The sequence below is a fragment of the Trichomycterus rosablanca genome, chromosome 1, assembly GCF_030014385.1.
Source record: "Trichomycterus rosablanca isolate fTriRos1 chromosome 1, fTriRos1.hap1, whole genome shotgun sequence".
Lineage (NCBI taxonomy): Eukaryota > Metazoa > Chordata > Actinopteri > Siluriformes > Trichomycteridae > Trichomycterus > Trichomycterus rosablanca.
The window spans coordinates 49,829,218-49,854,054 of NC_085988.1; the positions used below are offsets into that span (position 1 = coordinate 49,829,218).

At 41.5% G+C, this 24,837-nt stretch overlaps 1 protein-coding gene across 1 annotated transcript in view; it reads right to left on the reverse strand.

The window, feature by feature from the left end:
- chrm2a (cholinergic receptor, muscarinic 2a) overlaps positions 1-24,837 on the reverse strand; it is a 212,194-nt gene that overhangs the window by 78,867 nt on the left and 108,490 nt on the right. Inside the window, exon 3 of the mRNA XM_063003973.1 lies at positions 18,231-18,336. The gene's annotated coding sequence lies outside the window, so the exon portion shown is untranslated. The remainder of the gene's footprint in view (positions 1-18,230; positions 18,337-24,837) is intronic.

Genomic DNA, 24,837 nt, shown 5'->3' on the forward strand with positions numbered 1-24,837 from the left:
ACTATTTCATTTATTAATTGTCTGTTTTGCCACTGGGCAGCAAGGTGGCTCGGTGGGTAGCACTGTTGCCTCGCAGCAAGAAGGTCCTGGGTTCAATCCTCAGGCGGGGCAGTAATATCTGCAATTAGCCTGACTGCATGTCTTTGAACTGTGGTAGGAAACCAGAGCACCTACAAGAAACCCACACAGGCACAGGGAGAACAAAAGATCTGGATTGCTCCACCTGGGACTCGAACCCAGGAGTTGAGGCGACAGTGCTACCCACCGAGCCACTGTACAGTACTATGAAATTCTTTTTGGAATGCTGGAGTCAGAGCGCAAGGTCAGCCATTGTTGGGTGCCCCCTGAGCCGAAACGGTTAAGGGCCTTGCTCAAGGGCCCAACAGTGGCTGCGTGGCAGAGCCAGGATTTGAATCCACAATACTTGGATTGATACTATACTGGTATTATTAACACTTTTTTGCACAAAAATAATAAAAGATATGCTCAAAAATTAGGTTCTCTGAAGAGAATTTATAAACCGATCAGGCATAACATCATGACCACCTTCCTAATATTGTGTTGGTCCCCCTGCTGAAAGAGGCCACAGCCATCAGGGAATACTGTTTCCCTGAAAGGTTGTAGATGGTCTGCAACAATGCTTAGGTAGGTGGTACGTGTCAAAGTAACATTCACATGGATGGCAGGACACAAGGATTCCCAGCAGAACATTGCCCAAAGCATCACACTGCCTCCACTGCATTGCCTTCTTCCCATAGTTCATCCTGGTGCCATGTGTTCCCCAGGTAAGCGACGCACACGCACCCGACCATCCACATGATGTAAAAGAAAACATGATTCATCAGACCAGATCACCTTCTTCCATTGCTACGAGGTCCAGTTCCGATGCTCATGTGCCCATTGTTGGCGCTTTCAGCAGTGGACAGGGGTCAGCATGGGCACCCTGACTGGTCTGCGGCTATGCAGCCCCATATGCAACAAACTGTGATGCAATGTGTATGCTGACACCTTTCTATCAGAACCAGCATTAACTTCTTCAGCAATTTGAGCTACAGTAGCTCGTCTGTTGGATTGGACCACACGGGCCAGCCTTTGCTGCCCACGCCCATGACCCTGTCGTTGGTTTACCACTGTTCCTTCCTTGGACCACTTTCGATAAACACTGACCACTGCAGACCGGGAACACCCCACAAGAGCTGCAGTTTTGGAGATGCTCTTACCCAGTCGTCTAGCCATCACAATTTGGCCCTTGTCAAACTCGCTCAAATCCTTACGCTTGCCCATTTTTTCTGCTTCCAACACATCAGCTCTGAGGATAAAATGTTCACTTGCTGCCTAATATATCCCACCTACTAACAGGTGCCGTGATGGAGATAATTAGTGTTATTCACTTCACCTGTCAGTGGTCATAATCTTATGCCCGGTCGGTGTACATACACATTGTATCTGAAATTTAGAACTTTTAAGTATTTGGTATGTGCTTCTTTTGCAGTAATGCTGGAGTTGGCATAGACTTCAAAACTTTATACAAAATTCAATAAACCATGCCATGCCAGCATTATTTCACAGTGTTCCAATAAGCATTTACATTCTGCATCAGTGCAGACGTTGCTGTTCTGTCTCTCACTGAGCAAAGCTTTATTTATAGGTCTTGGTAACTTTTGGTCTGTCTGACTGTGATTTGGACACATAATCCATTGTGTCAGAGTGTCATGCACTGGTCTGTTAAAACCCTCAAATTACCAATGATTTGATGCAGAGATAGCGACTCTTTTCTGAAAGCAATTTGACTTCTGACACATTCACTTAATTCTGTATTCTTTTAACTTTTGTTTAAATAGGTTTCTTTCATGTGCAGAGAGTTGGTTGATCCCAAGTTTAAGTGAATACAATTATAGACATGTGTGAGTTCAAGCCATGTGGTGAATTGGTACCATGTACAGGGTTTGTTCCTGCTTTGTTTACTATGTAGATATTAAAGATACATTAAAAATGAATGCAAAATGAAAGGTTTTTAAAATAAGATCTATTATACACATAAATGTGGGCTGAAAAACTAAATTACTGGCCTAACAGCCAGATTGCATCAGTCTGCCCACTCTGATTTAAGATCTTGCAGTATGTTCTTTTATGTAGCACTGATTAACATCATGGTAGAAATCAGATAACGAGCTGGTTTTTAGTGAGCACTCTGTTCTATTAGGACTACATGCACCAATCAGGCATAACATTAAAACCACCTCCTTGTTTCTACACTGACTGTCCATTTTATCAGCTCCACTTACCATATAGGAGCACTTTGTAGTTCTACAATTACTGACTGTAGTCCATTTGTTTCTCTACATACTTTTTTTAGCCTGCTTTCACCCTGTTCTTCAATGGCCAGGACTCCCACAGGACCACTACAGAGCAGGTATTATTTGGGTGGTGGATCATTCTCAGCACTGCAGTGACACTGACATGGTGGTGGTGTGTTAGTGTGTGTTTTGCTGGTATGAGTGGATCAGACACAGCAATGCTGACGGAGTTTTTAAACACCTCGCTGTCACTGCTGGACTGAGAAAAGGTCCACCAACCAAAAATATTCAGCCAATAGCACCCTGGGGAAAGCGTCCTGTGACCACTGATGAAGGTCTAGAAGATGACCAACTCAAACAGCAGCAATAGATGAGCTATTGTCCCTGACTTTCTATAAGGTGGACTAACTAGTCAGGAGTGGACAGTGAGTGGACACGGTATTTAAAAACTACAGCAGTGCTGCTGTGTCTGATCCACTCATACCAAAACAAGACACACTTACACACCACCACCATGTCATTGTCACTGCAATGCTGAGAATGATCCACCACCTAAATAATACCTGCTCTATAGTGGTCCTGTGGGGGTCCTGACCATTGAAAAACAGGGTGAAAGCAGGCTAAAACAGTATGTAGAGAAACAGATGGACTACAGTCAGTAATTGTAGAACTACAAAATGCTTCTATATGGTAAGTGGAGCTGATAAAATGGACAGTGAGTGTAGAAACAAGGAGGTGGTTTTAATGTTATGGCTGATCGATGTATGTGATATGGAGAGCGCATTAAAGGGCTGAACATGCATGAGGCAGCATGCTTAAAAAGCATAGGCTGACAGGAAATACTGCATGAAAGCAGAGAGGAAATGACATTACTGCATCTGGCCTGGTGTTATGATTATTATCATATATATTAGTGTGCTGTGGGATATGGCTGAGAGCTGGCAGTGATAGAGCTGGAGCTGGATTAATCGACCCGTGTCACACCGCTGTGGCGCACTGCCATGCCGTGTGGTGGCTGATAAACAGGCACCAGAGACTTTCACTGTACAGAGATGGAGGGCATTGGAAACGGGCATTACTTTAGCCTGGCATGCCGAATTTGGAGGCAGGACAACAGCAAACAACACAGAAAAACCTTAGATGACCTCTGGTACATAAATATACAGTGCAGCATAAATAAGGATGAATAAAGACTAACATAGACAGCAAACACACACACACACAAACACACATTTTTTCTGTCTGTAGAAACCAAAACTTAAAAACATACAAGTTTTTAAATTGATTTATTTCCCAAAAACACACTTTACAAATACACAATACTTCTATCTTCACCTCCTTTCTTCATTCCATCCATCCATCCATCCCTCTCTCCTTCCATCCATTCATCCATCCATCCATCTATCCCTCTCTCCATCCATCCATTTATCCCTCTCTCCTTCCATCCATCCATCCATCTATCCATCTCTCCTTCCATCCATCCATACCTCTCTCCTTCCATCTATCCCTCTCTCCATTCATCCATCCATCCATCCCTCTCTCCATCCACCCATCCATCCCTCTCTCCTTCAATCCATCTATCCATCCATACCTCTCTTTACATCCATCCATCTATCCCTCTCTCCTTTCATCCATCCATCCATCCATCCATCCCTCTCTCCTTCCATCCATCCATCCATTCATCTATTCTTGTGTTGTACCCTAACCCTTCCTTTCCTTCTTTTTCTCTCTTACTTTATACTTTTTAAAGACAGGTTTAATTCTTAGTGCTAACCAAGGTGTAGCACCAAAAATATAATATTTTCTATGTATCCATTCACTCCATTTACTTTGCTTTGTAGTCAATGCAAGAACTCTGCATGTTGCTCCGTTAGCACTTCTGACCATTTCTACAGATATTTGGTATTTGATAGATTAAGCTATCTGTCTTTTATTTGTAATCACTTATTCAATTTTTAATCCATAATTCTTTATTCATTATTGCCAGCTCTGTTCCAATTGTAGGAATGTTAATAAAGTCTTCAAAATAAAATTTGCCTTATATGTGGAATAATAATACAATTAAATATGACAATATTCATGTGGAAAAAGTCTCTAAACTTTAAATAATAAATGTAAATTCATTAATGTTTTTATTCCTTTTAAGGATTTAAATAATCTAATTAATAGCCCATACCCTTAGCTACTTAACTCTTGAGACGATTGTAAAGTATTCTGTCCATGATAATGATTTAAAATATCAAAGCAGGTTTACAAGTGAATAGCCTAGTCCAGAGGTGCTCAATACGTTGAAGTGCACGCTGGTAGATCATGCCTCAGTCCGCACCGCTAATCTAGAAAGTTTTCGTTCATCAGTAGCCAGTTTGCGCCTTTTTTTTGCTTTTTTTGCACCTTTGTAACCTACAATGTTTGTGAAGAGTGCGTAGCCAAGCTTTACCAGACATCAAACACTATCTTTATGTTTTAAACGGTAGAGAATGTGCCCAGCTAGATGACAAACAGTGGCTCTTAGATTTGGCATTTATGACAGATTTAACCAACATGTTGAATGAGCTTAATTTAGAGCTGCAAGGCAAAGACAAATGTGTGAACGCTTTAAAATGAAAACTGGAATTATTGCCCTCAAAGTTGCAGCGTCACAGCTTACGGAACTTACAAGCAGAAGCAGGGGGCATTAAACAAATTTAGAACGTGATAGCAGACTTTAGAGATTTTAGTTTGCTTGAGCCGATTGCAACATTCATGTGCTTTCCATTTGGTGGTTCAAAAACTGCATCTTTGTTCCACATGGACCCATCTGCTCTTGAAGATGAAATTTTAATCATACAATCTGACATTCATATGAAATCAAGGGCCTCTGCTGGACAATTTTGCAATTTGCTGGCTGAGGAAAAATATCCAGACATAACACAATGTGCCACATATTTTTTGGATCAACCTACTTGTGTGAATCAGCCTTTTCCCACATGAAAATAATTAAGTCTAAATATCAGTCCTTCCTTACTGATAAAGACTTGGAAGCCTGCTTGAGAACTGGCATCAGCTGCTATTGTCCAGACTACATGAACCTGGCTGACGCCATTCAGAGCAAATCATCACAATAAGGGTAGTGTGATTTTTCAGTTCCTTGTCCTTTTGTTATTTCCTTTAATTAGTTATGGTCAATGAAGAAGCAATGGATTGTGTGTCAGTGTATTGGTGGATTGAGTAGCTAGTGCAAGGCCTTAGTCACAGTTCCACATAGCATTCTCTCTCTTGCTACCAGGCTTTTTTGCCATTTAGCAGATTAGCTCATGCTGTACTTTGTCTGCTCCCAATGCCGACAGTGTTGTTTACAATCCCGCCTTGGGTGGTTGATATTTTTTGTTTGTTGTTTTGGGGGTTTTTGCCTCACACACTTTGTATGATTCTTATTATTCTCTTATTATTATACACTCTTATTATTGTTCTAATTCTGTTCAGCCACTAATCAGCTTTGTGGTAAGTTTCACCACCACCATCACACAAGTCTATTGTAACAGAGGCATGGCTATCAAAAGTACACTATATTGCCAAAAGTATTCGCTCGTCTGCCTTCATTCGCATATGAACTTGTTTATGGGAATTTTTGACCATTCATCCAGAAGTGCATTTATGAGGTCAGACACTGATGTTGGACGAGAAGGCCAGTCTCCGCTCTAATTCATCCCAAAGGTGTTCTGTCGGGTTGAGGTCAGAACTCAAGTTCTTTCACACCAAACACGCTAATCCATGTCTTTATGGACCTTGCTTTGTGCACTGGTGCGCAGTCATGTTGGAACAGGAAGGGACCATCCCCAAACTGGTCCCACAAAGTTGGGAGCATGAAATTGGTAATCTCTTGGTACGCTGAAGCATTAAGAGTTCCTTTCACTGGAACTAATGGGCCGTAATCCCCCCTCCACCAAACTTTACACTTCGCACAATGCAGTCAGACAAGTACCGTTCTCCTGGCAACCGCCAAACCCAGACTCGTCAATCGGTTTGCTAGACAGAGAAGCGTGATTTGTCACTCCAGAGAACACGTTTCCACTGCTCTAGAGTCCAGTGGCGGCGTGCTTTACACCACTGCATCCGATGCTTTGCATTGCGCTTGGTGATGTAAGGCTTGGATGCAGGTGTTCGGCCATGGAAACCCATTCCATGAAGCTCTCTACACACTGTTCTTGAGTTAATCTGAAGGCAACATGAAGTCTCAGCATCCGCTGACCCCCCTCTGTCATTTTACATGGCTACCAATCGCTTCCACTTCCACTGTTATAATACCACTGATGGTCGACTGTGGAATATTTAGTAGTGAGGAAATTTCACGACTGGACTTGTTGCACAGGTGGCATCCTATCACGGTACCACGCTGGAATTCACTGAGCTCCTGAGAGCGACCCATTCTTTCACTAATGTTTGTAGAAGCAGTCTGCATGTCTAGGTGCTTGGTTTTATACACCTGTGGCCATGGAAGTGATTGGAACACCTGAGTGAATACTTTCGGCAATATAATGTATGACAATAATTTTTTTCAATAAATTATTTTTACAAATGACACATTTATTAGGTTAATTTAGAAAATTGGGTCTCTTCATTTGAGATCTTGGTAAATTAGGGCATAACTGTCTTGCTGGAGCAGAACACAGATAATGGAGTCTTGGTCACTACTTAGCCTGTCTAAAGCCTTAAGCACATCTAGATTTGAGATCTCCCCCGATCCTCTGTCTAAAGTGGAAAAAGCTTTGTTATCATTTTGGCTGACTGCTTAACCCTCTGCCTCATTCTTTAAATGACAGAGGGCAGAAACCAAGATTCTGATATTATCATTTAGCTTCTGCCCCCAGTATCACAATGATTTAAAGCTGCTATCAGACCTGCCACTTATATCATGCTTACAGCAGATACATTATGCTGGGAGGGAGAGAGACTGGAACATAAACAAACAGCAATCATCAATGTATAGGTATAGTACAACCAGTTAAATACTTTTAAGTGTATGAAAAGTTTATGCGCGACTTTAAGGGTTGCAGCAAGACTAGCTCTTATGGGGGTGTGGCAGGATGCAAGCTGGATAAAGCAAGTATGGTGGGGGCAGACAATTGTGGGAGGAGGTTTTGCAGGAGCGGACGAGCATGTAGACACACACATTTACTGTTGTATTCAAGCTGCACTGGGTAGAAGTTTAGTGGTGCATTTTTGGTTGTTTGTTTTTACTTCTTGATAGTCTTGATAGTAGAAATTCCAGGCAGTTTCATGATAATGGTGCCATTGTGTACAAATTGAGGTCCAGAATGACATGGTTTGACTGGTATAGACACTCATGTGGCCTGCACAGAGCTTTTTACCACAACACCATTAAATATTTTGGGCTAAAATAATACATTAGTTGTAAGCCAGGCCTTTTTGTCCATTATCAGTGCCAAGAATGCTCTTTTGACCGAATTGGGCACAAATTTTGACTCATTGCTCACATCCTATCATTTTCCTGCACCCCAGTTCCAATTGTTTTGTGAAAAGTCGAGTCACTCGGCCTTGTTTCCATGTCGAAGGTATTGCTTTTTGGCCGCAATTCTTCAATTAAGACCACTTTTGGTCAGATTTCTCTAAACATTTACATTTATGGCATTTAGCAGGCGTCTTTATCCAAAGTGACTTACAGTACAGTGACAGTATGCAGTCTGAGCAATTGAGGGTTAAGGACCTTGCTCAAGGGCCTAACAACAGAAACCTGGCAGTGGTGGGGCTTGAACCAGTAACCTTCTGATTACTAGTCCAGTACCTTAACCACTAGGCTACAACTGCCTACAATAGATTGTTGTACCTGGGTCCACCTGCTTTCTGCCAGTTCTGAGCTGCTGGACATCTTCCGATTCCGATGTGTCTTTCATCTGCACTCATTTTCCTTGGCCGGTTACTGCATCTACCGTCCTCAGTGTGCTTCTTCTAAAGAGCTTGAACAGCACATCTTGAAACCCCAGTCTGCTTTGAAATCTTTGCCTGGGAGAGACCTTGCTGATGCAATATAATGTTTTGTTGCCATGGTGTATGACCTGTTACAGCATTTATAATTATTATATATGTGGTAAACGGTATAATGTACATAATTATGTAATACATTTTTTAGTTTAAATGATGACGCTAATAAGAACAGCAGGCAAAGAGAATTCTTATGATGCCCATGATTGCTGGCACTTTTTCAATAAACCAGCATTGCACAAACATTGTCAGGAAGAAGGAAAGACATAAGGAAACATTGAGAGAAAAAGAGAGATACTGGTATGCAGCACTTTCCTCCATGGTTCTTTATTCTCATTAGTAAAGCTGCTTAATTTCTTCCTGGACCTGACACCACAGGATTTGCAAATGTGATTAGCTATTTCTCAACCAGCTGCAGCGAATGCGTAATTATTGCTCTGCAGTGAATATGTATAAATGTTACATATACACTGATCAGCCATTACATTAAAACCACCTCCTTGTTTCTACACTCTCTGTCTATTTAATCAGCTCCACTTACCACATAGAAGCACTTTGTAGTTCTACAATTACTGACTGTAGTCCATTTGTTTCTCTACATACTTTTTTAGCCTGATTTTACTCTGTCTTTCAATGGTCAGGACCCCCACAGGACCACTACAAAGTAGGTATTATTTAGGTGGTGGATCATTCTCAGCACTGCAGTGACACTGACATGGTGGTGCTGTGTTAGTGTGTGTTGAGCTGGTATGAGTGGACCAGACACAGCAGCACTGCTGGAGTTTTAAAATTCCATTGTCCACTCACTGTCCACTCTATTAGACACTCCTACCTAGTTGGTCCACCTTGTAGATGTAAAGTCAGAGACAATCGCTCATCTATTGCTGCTGTTTGAGTTGGTCATCTTCTGTTGTGCTGTTGGCTGGATATTTTTGGTTGGTGGACTATTCTCAGTCCAGCAGTGACAGTGAGGTGTTTAAAAACTCCATCAGCATTGCTGATCCACTCATACCAGCACAACACACACTAACACACCACCACCATGTCATTGTCACTGCAGTGCTGAGAATGACCCACCACCCAAATAATACCTGCTCTGTAGTGCAGGTAGTAGGGAGAGTCTTGACCATTGAAGAACAGCATGAAAGGGGGCTAACAAAGCATGCAGAGAAACAGATGGACTACAGTCAGTAATTGTAGAACTACAAAGTGCTTCTATAGGGAAAGTGGAGCTGATAAAATGGACAATGTGTGTAGAAACAAGAAGGTGGTTTTAATGTTATGGCTGACCAGTGTATGTGGGTAAAATATATATCCAGGTCATTTTGTGTGTCCTTTATTTGCATTGATAGTTTTACATAGTCCATAGGTCCCTGATTTCCATTCTACTGTAATAAGGTTTTAGAACATGATTGGAGGGATTTGCTTCACTTCAACTACTCACTTAACAGTAAGGTCAGACACCCACATTTTGCAATAAGGTCTAAAGATCTTAGAACTTAGTAATTAATTCAATATGTGTCAGGTGTGCTTAGGATCAGGGCCCTGTGCCAGCCACTTTCCCTAATTGCTGCCACAAAGACTAGATTTTTTAATTGTACGTTAAAGAATTAGGACTTCTAATTAAAAATACAGGGCATGACAGAGGTGCAAAGTTAGATATTAAAGGGATGAAACCAACTGCAGGAGGTTTAACCAAGGCAGGACTATTATGTGACTGAAAAGGAATAGTAGAAATAGTAATTAAATAAAGACACAATATAATAACAATTGAAAAATAAATAAAAACAAACAAAACCAAAAATTGCAGCCTGTATCAAGGCTAGGGAATTGAGAAGCCAGGTCACCACTGAATTACTGAAGCAGAAATGCTGCACTTCACTTGATCTCCAAAAAAACATGGAAAATACGGATTACCTCTGAGAAGAAACCAAAGAGCGCTTGGGTGCATATCCTTTAGCTACTCAGTCTACCACCAAGTTAAAACCCAAATGCTCACCAAAGAACCAGACAGTGGAACCCATTAAATGAGTTGTGAAGCTGCAATGCAACCTATGGACAATGCTGCAACTGTTTACCAACTAGGCCCTTGGAAAACAGAGCAAATGATTGCCAGGGAAAAAGGCTGGCAGCATGAACATATAAGACTGTGTACAGTATCACCTGTGTTCCATTTTTATTTCAGAGAAATGTTTTCTTTTGGAGATTGACAGATTACATTTTACCATCTGACAACATTTGGCCACACTTGCAACATACATCAGTCTTAACAGCGTGCCTTTTCTAGTAGATCTGCATAATTGTGGCATAGGATCACAATTTCTTTCCTAACAAAGCTGTCAAATACTAATTTCAGGAGCTTGGATGCCAGTGGCTACCTGCTAAAATCTGACTAAATTCATTTATCTTGAAGTTTTATCACTCCCCTAGTAGATACTACTTCCCAGTTTCCCAACCTTTTTCTGGCTCCCACTGTCATTATACCCATGAGAAATGACTTTAAGGTTCTCTCATTTCTCACACTGACATTCTATTGACTGTGTGACTGGTTGTAGCTTCTTGCTTGTTTAGGGAAGTGCACAGCAAAATATGTTTATCACTCCTGACAACAAAGCCTACATAAAATTATGATGAATGGCCACATAAATTTTTATATCTATACAATATGAAAAGTGTTTCTATTCTCCTTACTCTTTAATAATTTAATTGTAAAGGCTGTACAGTCCATTGAAGGATTGTGTCTGTAGATCTTGTTTATGTGCCAGTAGATATCCCCACACCAAGCTCTTGCCACTCTGGGACTGTCTGGTTCACACCATTGAGAATGCAGGAAACCTTGGAATAGTGCTGGGTAATTTACTATAATAATAAAATTAATAATAATAATAATGACTGTATAAAAAAGGAAGAACAGGAACATTAATTGAAAAGAAACATCTTTAAGAAAGACTTAAGAGAATAAACAGACGTACAGTCTCAAAGAGATTGAAGCAAAAAATTTTCAAAGCTTAAGGCTGTAGCACTAAAATTTCTGCCCCCCACTGAGGAGAGTCTAGTATCAGGGATAATAGATGTAGTCCATCTATTTCGCTACATAATTTTCTTAGTCTGCTTTCACCCTGTTCTTTAATGTTCAGGACCCCCACAGGACGACCACAGAGCAGGTAATATTTGGGTGGTGAATGATTCTCAGCACTGCAGTGTCACTGACATGGTGGTGGTGTGTTAGTGTGCGTTGAGCTGGTATGAGTGGATCAGACACAGCAGCACTGCTGGAGTTTTTAAATATCGTGTCCACTTACTGTCCACTCTATTAGACACTTCTACCTAGTTGGTCCACCTTGTAGATGTAAAGTCAAGAGATGATCACTCATCCATTGCTGCTATTTGAGTTGGTCATCTTCTAGACCGTCATCAGTGGTCACAGGGTGCCGTTGGATGGATATTTTTGGTTAGTGGACTATTCTCAGTCCAGCAGGGACAGTGAGGTGTTTAAAAACTCCATCAGCATTGCTGTGTTTGATCCACTCATACCAGCACAACACACACTAACACACCACCACCATGCCAGTGTCACTGCAGTGCTGAGAATGATCCACCACCTAAATAATACCTGCTCTGTGGTGGTCCTGTGGGGGTCCTGAACATTGAAGAACAGCGTGAAAGCAGGCTAAAAAAAAGTATGTAGAGAAATAGATGGACTACAGTCAAAGTGCTTCTATATGGTAAGTGGAGCTGATAAAATGGACAGTGAGTGTAGAAACAAAGAGGTGGTTTAAATTTTATGGCTGATCGATGTATATCATGTACAGGCTTGAGCTTTGACTTTTCATGTACATACTGTATACCCTCAGTGACTTATTAAGTGCGTCCTTATTTATTTAAAGCTCATTACCAGAACTGAGACAAACAAACAACGTACATTATGTACAACAGTACACAATAAAATCCCTAGTCAATCCCTGGTCCTCCTTTTGTTCCTTACGAGTGCAGTCTGCACCTGCAGGTATATCTTTTCAGGACAAAAAATATCTTACGGACATGTTTGTTAAATAGTCTGGTCTCATATTTTATTAAACATGGAGTTGTTTTCTGCGCTGTAGGGAGTAGAGGCTGACCTTTAACTCGGCATCTGCTGTTAAGGGATTAAAAGGTTGTATGAAAATCTATGAAGGTAATTTACACTTTTTGCTCTTATTTCGACCTCCCTTTTCTCCACCACCTGTCGTGCAAACAGGAACAGCAAAGCTCACTCGACATCTGCTGACTTTAAGTAAATTAGAAATTCTAATTGTTCATATGGCACGGTTATACCGGCGTCAGGAACACAAAACGTGTGTATGCGTTTATGTATGACTTGGCTCTGATCTCGGTAGGCTGGTTTTAGGCTTTATGCTAGAGATGAATTATAGATGGGTGTAAACGGAAGAGCGTCACTCTGGATCATGCCTCAGGGAGACAGGCACCTCTATAAAGACGGAGGGAGAGTGGGAGTGCACACAAGGACCTGATTGGGAAAAAAAACCTTAAGAAAGATAGGGTGACAAATCTGTTCTTTCTATATCTGCCCTGCTGCGGAGAGAAATGAAGCTTATCATGGAAACAGTCAACCATCCATCAGCCTGTTTTTCTTTTATATATGCTTTTTAAGGATCATGCCCCCTCCACACACTCTATTTCCTCCTCTCATACATAGAAAAAGATGAATCCTCCTATTTATCCGCTGATCCCTTATATTCTCCACTTGTATCTCTCTTTATTCTCCACTTATTTCTTTGACTTCTTGTTTTTCACACTCTGTTCATCAGTCTGTGTCCATTTATCATCTAAGTCTAACATGCTGTTGATGCTCTCCTCTGCTACTTTGATGTCTTGACCTAAAGTAAAGCTGTTTTTGTATTATAAGATATACACAAGTATTTTTTTTTAAATTTTATTTATGCATTTTCTCCCCTTTTTCTCCCCCTTCCAATTGCCCGATTGCGTCATGCTTCCTCTCGACCAATGCCGATCTCTGCTCTGATTGAGGAGAACTAAGCTAACCCACGCCCCCTCCGACATGTGGGCAGCATGCCGTATGCATCTTATCACCGACACTTTGACGAGTGCAGTGCAGCCTTAGCGTTGTGTATGGAGCGACACACCCTAAGTGCACTCTTTTTTCATCTCTGTGCAGGCGCCATCAATCAGCCAGCAGAGGTCGTAATTGCATCAGTCATAAGAGAGAGAGAGGCCCCATCCGGGTTAGTCCCACCCACCTGAACACGTGTTCACGTGGCCGCTCAGCCTCAGCCGGTGGGCAGAGCTGAGATTCGATATGATGTATTCGAGATCCCAGCTCTGGTTCCAGCGTGTGTTCTTACCGCTGCGCCACCTGAGCGGCCCCACACAAGTAGTTTTTACTATGCGGATTAATTGGTTGAAAAATCAATCCATGTTTATCACTCACTAACTCACTCGCCTATCCCAGCTTTTTAATGGGCGCAAGGCACACAGTAACACCCTGGACGGGGCGCCAATCCATCGCAGGGCAGACACATACACATACACACAGATATTCACCTATAGGGCAAGTCAATGTCTCCAATTAACCTGACTGCATGTTTTTGGACTGTGGGAGGAAACCAAAGCACCTGGAGGAAACCCACACAGACATGGGGAGAACATGCAAACTCCACACAGAAAGAACCCGGACCGCCCTGCCTGGGGATTGAACCTAGGACCTTCTTGCTGTGAGGAGACAGTGCTACCCACCGCCCCCATGTTAATCTGAAAACAGCATTTTTTTTTCCACAATACATGTATCACTTCTCTGATCATTGGTTTTGAAGTAACTATAACAAACAGCCCAGTGAAATTTGCCTGCTGTTACCCTTAACACAATGTCCACTACCTCCATGTAGCCATGTTAAACAAATTATTAAGTCCAGTAATTCCTTTCTATGGTAATACAAGTCCACAAGTTATTTTAATTTTATTTCCATCAACTGCTTTATCCTGGTGAGGGTTTCAGGGTCCTTCAACCCAGAAAAACCAAGATAAACACTAATAGAACGCTAAAAGACCCGTGTCACCCAAATGCCTTAGTCAGCAAGAACGATAATTACTACATGTCTTTATCTTGAATTATTAAAGAGAGGTCTAAACACTAGGGAAAATCATGTTCAGTGGCCTTTCCATGTATCTGATTTAAAACCTACATTAATATGACCCGCCTTGTTGCATGAAAGCTTTGGTGCACAGACTGTAAATTAAAAATCCACCTCCTACATCCCACCACAAACCATTTTTTGTTGGTTTTGAACATAGCATTTTAAGAAAGGTTTAATCTTCTGTGGAGAATGAAACTGGCTCTACTATTTCTGTTTCTTCATAAAAATATATTGTAACCTATTTTTAATAGACAAAAAATCTTTATTTAATTGCAAACAGTATGAACCCAAGATGGGCAGAAGATCTCCAGTTTCAAATAATTGAAATGTTTAAAAGCAATGTATCTCAAATAAAGATTGGAAGGGATTTGCATATTTCTCCCTCTACAGTGCATAATATCATTAAATGATTCAAGAAAACGGGAGAAAATTCAGTGCGTAAAGGCCAAGGGCGCAAGCTTAAGCTGAACACCCGTGATTTTCGATTCCTCAAACAGCACTGCATCAAAAACTGTCACTAAACAATAGCTGATATAACCACATGGGCAAGGGATTACTTTGGCCAACCTTTGGCAAGCACTACAATATAGAGTTACATACACAAATGCTACTTAAAACTTTACTGTGCAAAAAAGAAGCCCTATGTTAACCATGTCCAGAAGATGCGCAGAGTTCTTTTGGCTCATAGGCATCTGGGATGGACCATCACACAGTGGAAATGTGTATTAAGGTCAAGCAAATGAGTATTTCAGACCTTTTCTTGAAAGAAATGGACACTGTGTGCTCTGGACCAAAGAAGAAAAGGACCATCCAGACTTATTAGCAACAAGTCTAAAAGCCAGGGTCTGTCATGGTATGGGGCTGTGTCAGTGCCCTTGGCAAAGGTCATTTACACTTCTGTAATGACAGCATTAATGCAGAAAAGTACACTGAGATCTTAGAGCAACATATGCTGCCTTCAAGACGTCATTCTTTCCAGGGATGTCCATGCATGGCTGTGAAAGAAGAGGGTATGGGTACTGGACTGGCCTGCCTGCAGTCCTGACCTGTACCCAATAGAGAATGTGTGGAGAATTTTTAAACGAGAAATGCGACAACGACGACCCCGTACTGTTGCACATCTTAAGACGTGTTTGCAGGAAGAATGGGACAAAATAAAAGCTGAAATAATAAATCACTTGGTATCCTTGGTGCCAAAACGTCTTTTAAGTGTGGTGAAAAGGAAAAAAAACATTATCAAGTGGTAATAATTTACTGTCTCAACTTTTTTTGGAATGTGTTTCAGGCCTGAAATGCAAAAATTGATATATATTAACAAATGAAATGAAGTTGACTAGACAAAACATGAAATATATTGGAGTCATACTGTCTGCAATAAAAACATGTTAAAGTGAATGTAAGAAATAATACATGATTTTTAAATAGTCAAAACGTTACGGGACTATTAGGAAAGCTGCACTTGCAATTTCAGTCAAAGGAAAGCAAAACGTTTGGATTTGCATAATGCTGACTACAAGGGAAAACAGAAAGATGTAATCTATGCAGTGACGCTAAGCCAGTCAGTGAGGGAAATTTAAAAAATGTGGATCAGAATCAGTCATTCATTCATTGTGTAAGAGCAAAGAGCTGATTTTAAAGCTGTCGGGCACAGAAAGCTGTCAGAAACAGCACTTCAGACTGAAAATTAGTCAGATAAAAGACATGCTAGTGTAACACTGTTTTCAAAGTATGTCAAAAATAGCATTTTCACTCACAGTAATGACCTTGTCTGACAATATTTGATGTGTGACATTCACATTGCAGTTTTAAATTAGAAACTGGTTAATTAACTGAGATTTATTATGCTAACATTCTAAGGCAGCTGACACAATTCTAATGAGGCCAGATAAAGGCTGCATGGAATATAATTTAATGTTTTATGGAAACAGAAAGTGTATGTCAACCATGAACAAACTGCACCAGCAAATCTGCTTTCTGAAACCTTGACTCAAAAGCCAGTGTTTAAAGACACAAAATTTGTTGTAAGCAGCACAGAATCTGGGTAAAAAGTAATGTAGTTTGATACATTAGCATTCACTTAATTTCCTACATCTAGATTTACACTGATTGGACTAACAGGACAAGTGGGGTGGGCAAGTTTTATAATAACAAAACACAAGACAGGGATTTACACAAGACAAGACACACTAACAAATGCCCTAAGCTAAATGCTAATGCTAATCTAAACATACATGAACAATGAACCTAACCAAACCGAAACCCTAAGCTAACAATGCTAAAGCTAAACATGAACAAGACTAACACTAAGCATGAACAAGAGCATGGACTGGTCAAGAGCATACCATACCAAACCAAAATAGTCTCCGCCAAATGATCCACAACTGCACCCTTATATGCCATGAGCATTTTACCTGAGACAAGGTGCAGCTGTGGATAATTAGCAGATGACTAATCATAGTGAGGGGGCGATGGCTTGCCTCTGAAAACAAACTCTCCAAACATGTGGTCCTGGAGAGATTGGCGTGGCACATAAACAAACAAACTCCAGGAGCATAGAGGCTTGATTCGTGACACTGATGAGCCAAAACACTAGAAACGACTACAAAAATATGGATGACAATGTCAACTATGACAACTATTGCTCATGTCACAGTCAGGAACATATTAAATGTTGGGTTCCAAGGAGTTAATAGTAATACCCATGTTGAGTGTGGCAGATATTAGCAGGCATAAAAAAATTAGTGACTTTGCTAAGTGCTAAATCGTTATGACCTTTTGAAACAGTGCTCTGAGGAGGGACAAGCTATAAACCGTTGAAAGGCTGCTGGGCGGCCAAGACACATTCATGCAAAGGCGCCCAGGTGGCTGAACTCCTCGGTCCGAAACTCGGCGTTGCCACCGGTCGGCTGGGAGCCATCTAGCGGGCATAATTTGCAGTGCCTGCAGCAGACACGGTTCTGCTAGGACGGGATGACCGGACTATGTAAGTGGGGTCTTCAAATGCTGTGTAAGGACCCTGATTGGCAGATAGAGATGCGCCTGTGCAGAATGCATAGGTGAAAAAGGGTTCCGCTAAGGGCTGCACGCGGGTTGAAGGAGGCGTGAGCTGCAATATAGCCATCTCAACTGCAATCAGGGATCCCCCAACAGCGGAGGGGCTACTGTGGCATAAATTGCAGATTTGGCCAGAGGATGATAGTAAAATTATACTGTTTATAAGGTGAATGAGTGATAACACACTGTACATCAAACCCTTTATGTGTAAGGCTGCAGTGTAGGTCAGTAAATGTGCCTGTGCTAACTCCACTGGTTGACTGGTCCAATAAATCCAGTTTATCAAGATGATAAGATCATGCTGATGATCACCAGGATGCAGAGATGGCACCAGGATGCACTGTAGGACCTGCTGGTAGTGTCTTGGTACCAGGACCAGATCTAGGTCCATGTCAGAGATGTTTTAACAACATATTTGAAGGGTGGTCCTAATGTTTTGGCTGATCTGTGTATATCTAAAGATGGCTTAGCTATTTTCCTAACCCAGAATGCCTGCTCATGTCTTAAGAATCAGTTCTGATCTGAAGCCTCCGAACACAGAAGCCCAAACAGGATGGTAATGAAATGAAAAATATTCTAGCATAATACACACCGTCTCCACATCAGCAGAAGCAGAGCATTTACACTGACTGTAATGACCTTGTCAGAATGTATTTGATATTGTATGACCAGATTAGATTCTAGTTTATAAATGCTCCCGCTCAGTATTAATCACCGTTCTCCTGCCAGCTGATCTGTTTGTCCTCACCTGGAAATCCAGCTTTATGCTGACATGCTCTCTTCTATACCTTTTCTGTGTGGACTCTGCCCCCAAATAATTAGAAAATTCTCCTGGGCACAGTGGCAGAGTGTATCTGCAAGTGAAAAAAAAATGAGGAGTGTTAGTCATTGCTCACTGGGTGCAGGTACACACGCGCACACACACATACATAATGCACAAATACATTTTCATATGAGGCCTGAGATAGTGCTTGCCTGCTGGGTTATCGAGCGAGGTAAATGAGATCGTTTATGTCAAGGAAGGTCAAATTAGCATCATTCACTCTCTTTCCTTACATTGATCTGCACTTATGCAGCGGTGGTAAGAGACCTGAAAAAAAAAAACAGCATGCATGTGTGTGTGTGTGTGTGTGTGCATATAAAAAAGGTTTGAGGCTAGACAGTCTCAAAGGAGAACAGCAAAGACTGTGCTTCTCTTATTAAGAGAACATGGTGTGTTTGTGTGTTAGCTAAATGAGTGGTAGAATTTTTTATGAAGAAAGTGTGTGTGTGTGTGTGTGTGTGTGTGTGAAGTCTTAAGCTTGGTTTCTGCTACCATCCCAACAGGCTTTCAAAGCCCAAAGCCTTCAGATAGTCGGATAAGCACTTCAATTTTTGGTCACTCCTCAAAATAGCCTGAACATTGAGCTTTAACTCTATTTAACACTGCTTGAGGATTTAAAACACTGCTTAAAGCAGACATAAAAAAGCATAAAAAGATGCTTGACTATGAGTAGGAACAAACATAGTTGAACATTTAAATGAACATGCATCACCTATAAATAAAGATCTGACAAACTAACACCTTGTTGTGGTTAAGTTTTTGCTTACCAGTAATTGTACAATACTAAAAATCAGAAAAGTTCAAGCCCTACCACTGTGAGGTTGCCATTGTTAGCCCCTTAACCCAAACCAAAAAGCCCCTAACCCTCAATTGCTTGAACTGATTTAGGTAACATACAACGATTAGGCATAACATTATGACCACCTTCCAAATATTGTGTTGGTCCCCCTTTTGCTGCCAAAACAGCCCTGACCCATAAAGTCATGGACTTCACTAGACCCCTAAAGGTGTGCTGTGGTATCTGGCACCAAGATGTTAGCAGCAGATCCTTTAACTCCTGTAAGTTGTGAGGTGGGGCCTACATGGATCAGACTTGTTTGTCCAGCACATCCCACAGATGCTCGATTAGATTGAGATCTGGGGAATTTGGAGGCCAAGTCAACACCTCAAATTCGTTGTTGTGCTTCTCAAACCATTCCTGAACCATTTTTGCTTTGTGGCAGGGTGCATTATCCTGCTGAAAGAGGCCACAGCCATCAGGGAATACCGTTTCCATGAAAGGGTGTACATGGTCTGCAACAATGCTTAGGTAGGTGGTTCGTGTCAAAGTAACATCCATATGGATGGCAAGACCCAAGGTTTCCCAGCAGAATATTGCCCAAAGCATCACACTGCCTCCGCCAGCTTGCCTTCTTCCCATAGTGCATCCTGCGCCATGTGTTCCTCAGGTAAGCAACGCACACACACCCGGCCATCCACGTGATGTAAAAGAAAACCTGATTCATCAGACCAGGTCACCTTCTTCCATTGCTCCGTGGTCCAATTCCAGTGCTCACATGCCCATTGTTGGCGCTTTCGGCGGTGGACAGGGGTCAGCATGGGCACCCTGACTGGTCGGCGGTTATGCAGCCCCATACGCAACAAACTGCGATGCACTGTGTATTCTGATACCTTTCTATCAGAACCAGCATTAACTTCTTCAGCAATTTGAGCTACAGTAGCTCGTCTGTTGGATCGGACCACACGGGCCAGTCTTCGCTCCCTCACGTGCATCAATGAGCCTTGGCCGCCCATGACCCTGTCACCGGTTTACCACTGTTCCTTCATTGGACCACTTTTGATAGATACTGACCACTGCTGACACCCAACAAGAGCTGCCGTTTTGGAGATGCTCTGACCCACTCCTCTAGCCATCACAATTTAGCCCTTGTCAAACTCTCTTAAATCCTTATGCTCGCCCATTTTTCCTGCATCTAACACATCAACTTTGAGGATAAAATGTTCACTTGCTGCCTAATATATCCCACCCACTAACAGGTGCCGTGATGAAGAGATAATCAGTGTTATTCACTTTACCTGTCAGTGGTCATAATCTTATGCCTGGTCGGTGTATGTAAGAAGCTATGAATAAAAAAAAGATAAATGCTGTAAATGCCAAGGGTGGCACAGTGGCCCAGTGGGTAGCGCTGTTGCCTGACAGCAAGAAAGACCTGGGTTGATGTTTTTTCTGTGTCTGTGTGGGTTTCCTCTGTGTGCTCCGGTTCCTCCCACAAGTCCAAAGACATGCAGTAAAACCACTTGGAGCTACAAAAATAGCCCTAATTGTGTGTGTGTGTGTGTGTGTATGTGCCTGGCCTGTTATGGACTGGAAACCTGTCTGGGGTGTTTTTTACCTTTTGCCCAATAAATCAAGACCACTGCAACCCTGACCAAGGTAAAGCAGTGGTAAAACAAACAATAACTGAACGAATGAGCTTAAATATCATTTAATGTTATGCCACAATGCAACATTAGGCATGTAAAAAACTCACTCACTCACTTTCTTAACTGCTTTTCCAATTAGGGTCGCAGGGGGGTGCTGGAGCCTATCCCAGCTTTTCAATGGGCGCAAGGCACACAGTAACACCCTGGACGGGATACCCACACACATACACACACCCATTCACCTTCATTCAGTGTCTCCAATTAACCTGACTGCATGTTATTGGACTGTGGGAGGAAACTGGAGCTCCCGGAGGAAACCCACGCAGACACGGGGAGAACATGCAAACTCCGCACAGAAAGGATCCGGACCGCCCCGCCTGGGGATCGAACCCAGGACCTTCTTGCTGTGAGGCGACAGTGCTACCCACCGAGCCACCGTGCCGCCCATGTAAAAAAAATTTAAGGTCAAATAATCAGTGCCTGTTTTTCAAGTGTATAAGTCACAAAATATGGAAAATTATTATTTTTTTAAAGTTATGGCATTGCATCTCGAACATCGGTCAAATCCATTAGCGACAAGGAGCAAAAATTCACATAATAGTGTGTGTTGCTCTGTTGCCCAACAAGCTCATGGTCTGGATTACAGTGTGTAGGTTTGGCAGAGAAATTTCTATTTAGAAATTTAGTCTTATTTGACAGCTACAAACTTTTTATTGTTCAATTAAACCTAAGACTGTCCATGCTTTTTGGAGATCAGTGTTTCAAGTACTTCAGAACAAGCAATAAAAGAGACTTATAGCAAGATAAAAATAGAAAGTAAACTGAGCAGAAGCTGATTTACAGTTGGGTGTACAAGCGTGCTCTTTTTTAATGATGCAATAGAATACCTGCTAGTTCAGGGGAAACTGTTTTTAGAATTCTCTGCCCAAACTCCCCATCTTCTTTCCTTACTGTAACTATCCTCCTTTATCTCTATGATGTTACATTGTTTTTTAGATTCAGTCTTTCTCATGGTTTGATGTGCCTGTCAGACTGTTTCATACAACAATAATAATACAGTGGTACCTTGTAACTCAACGTCCCCTAAACTCAAAATCTTTGAAACTCAACACCCTTCATCAAGAAATGTGTACCCTTAAACTTAACATTTCCATTAAACTCAATGTGTTCAGTTCCTTTTAAAAAATATTTATTAAAAATAACCAGCTGATGCCACTCAGGCATACGAATACATGTATCGAGTCTCAGCTCTGCCTGCCGGCTGGACTGAGCGGCCACATGAACAACGATTTGCCTGTTGTTCAGATAGGGGTGGGATATTAAAAAGCCGGATAGGGACTCTCTCATAACTGATGCACTACGACCTCTGCTGGCTAATTGATGGCACCAGCACAGAGATGAGAAAAGAGGTGTCAGGGTGTGTAGGTGGCAAGATGCATACGGCATGCTGCCCACATGTTGTTCATTCTCCTCAATCAGAGTGGGGATCGGTATTGGTGGAGAGGAAGCATGATGCAATCAGGCAATTGGATGCACTAAAAGGGAGAAAATGCATAAACAAAAATAAAAAAAAAACAACTAGCTGCTTTGTTCAGCGCTTGGCTTGAGTGGTGCAGTAAGACATCAAAATGCGAACATGAGACGAATCTGCATTTGTGTGGAATAACAGTCAGATTCACTCTGAAAGCGTCCACACATGTATCTGTGTGTTCAGCTGGATTGTTCTTCTGTTTCACTGTTAAACTTGTGTTATAGCTCAGAGTTCTGAGAAATTGTAAGAATCCGTTTTTTTTAGAGAGTCTAAAACGCTTATTGTTAAAAAGCAGCGCAAAAGCTAATGTGCCGCTTCTCATGTGAATGCGCCTTTACTGAACGGAATATGGTATTCCAAGGTCTAGCATCTTCATGATTCTTCTTCTTCTTTTCCTTGGACTTTGTCCCGTTCAGTTGCGGGGTCGGCTCTTGGCGGATCATGATCCGCGCATCGATTTGGCACAATTTTTACGCCGGATGCCCTTCCTGACACAACCCTCCCTATTTTATCCGGGCTTGGGACCGGCACTACAATGCACTGGTTTGTGCATCTAGCGGTTAGGTATCTATAGGACGATTCAGTGTTTCCAATTAGCCTGGTGGCATGTTTTTGGACTGTGGGAGGAAACCGGAGCACCCGGAGGAAACCCACGCGGACACGGGGAGAACATGCAAACTCTGCACAGAAAGGACCCAGACCGCCCCACCTGGGGATCGAGCCCAGGACCTTCTTGTTGTGAGGTGACAGTGCTACCCACTAAGCCACCGTGCCGCCCCCAAGCATCTCCACGATTAAGAAGCATAAACAAACAATTAAGTATTAAAGGTAAAGAGCAGGTTTTATTGTATTTTTGATTGATTTTTAACTGTTTTTTAATTGTATTTCAGTGTTTTTATATTATATTTGAGTTATTTTCAGTGTATAAGTGTCAAAAACAACCCATTATTTTACATTAGCCTAAAATATATACAGTTTCACGGGACCACGGAACCCATTAACAGGTTTCCTATACATCCTTATGGGAAAAAATACCTTAAAACTCAACGCCTTTTAAACTCAACGCCACTCCCAGAACCAACTGATGTTGAGTTTCAAGGTACCACTGTATTTAGTATATAGCTGGAAATGATTTGTTTAAAAAATAAATTGCTGACTTTAAATATAATCAATAAAAACATAATTAATTAAGTGACTAGTAAGTCTAGTGGATAAACATACAATTTTATTACCTAGCAGCCGGATACCCTTTCTGACAAAACCCTCCTATTTATCCAGGCTTGGGACTGGCACTAAGTGTGCGCTGATACAGTATGTATTCCCCCAATGGCTAGGTTCATGCGATGTGATGCACCTTCTGTATTTGTAAGCCCAGTCTGGGATTCAAACCCCCAGAACTCTTACAACTCTTACCACTACACCACACGAGCTCACATATTATCCTTACTTAAATATATACCGACACTACAAGCTGTGCCACTGTGCTGCCTTGTTAGTACAACCTTCAAAAATTATAATATAAGCACACTGACCAAGCACTTTAATAGGTTCAGCTATGTGGTATGTACTTTTATTGATTATTCTATAAGCTACACCTGCCGTGGGTATCTCATTACTAACTGAAGTGCTGTTGCTCTGTATACTTTGTCACCCCCCTGTATCCCATTTATCAGTTAAAATGGACCCCACAGGACCCTCACTAACCTCATGTTATGGATAACTGATGTCAGTCTTGCAATAGCACATGATAGTGTGTGATGTTCTGGTATGATTGTAACAGGTGCAGCAGTGTTGTTGAGTATTTAAACACTTTAAATTATCAGCCTCTTTATTAGTAACACTTACTCTGTTAGCACTGGTTGTAGTACAGTTGGATAATAGAGCTATTATATTTGTATGCACAGTGTGTGTTAATCTTCCTCTAGTTTTAGTCAAAAGACAACTTCTGATCACAGGATGCTGTTGGCTTTATATTTTTGGTTGGAGCAATATTCTCTTCTCACTTCCAAAATAACACACGGTCAGTGGAGGTCCAGTGGGGGTCCCTTTTGATTAATATAATGGGATATGAGGTGACAAAGTGTACATAACAACAGATGGACTACAGTCTGTAACTGCTTATAAAGTAATCATTGATTGTACATAAAAAATAGTGTGTGTGTGTGTGTGTGTGAGTGTGTGTAAAATAGTAAGATAATGCCATGCTTCATGTTAATTAGCGTCCTTGGGCTCCATTATCCAAAATCTAGACATCCTCAAAATGAAGCACCTCATGTTTACTCTCTCTCTTTCACAAACACACACAAGCACACAGTTTTCTCTCTGAATACCCACACACATTCCCACTCTCTTTATTAATAGAGAGGCAGTGAGGAGGGATAATTCAAAAGCTTGTCATTAGTGCACGACTAGCATGGTTTTGAGGTACTTACTGTCACAGTGAACTAAAATATGTCAAAGAAAAAAAAGCGTTTTTAATGAGCATAAAACAGAAATCACTCTGTTTTTGTATTTCAGCTTCTTTATTTTGACTTTGGATCTAAAGTATAATGGGAGTTGAACAGAATTATCAAATAC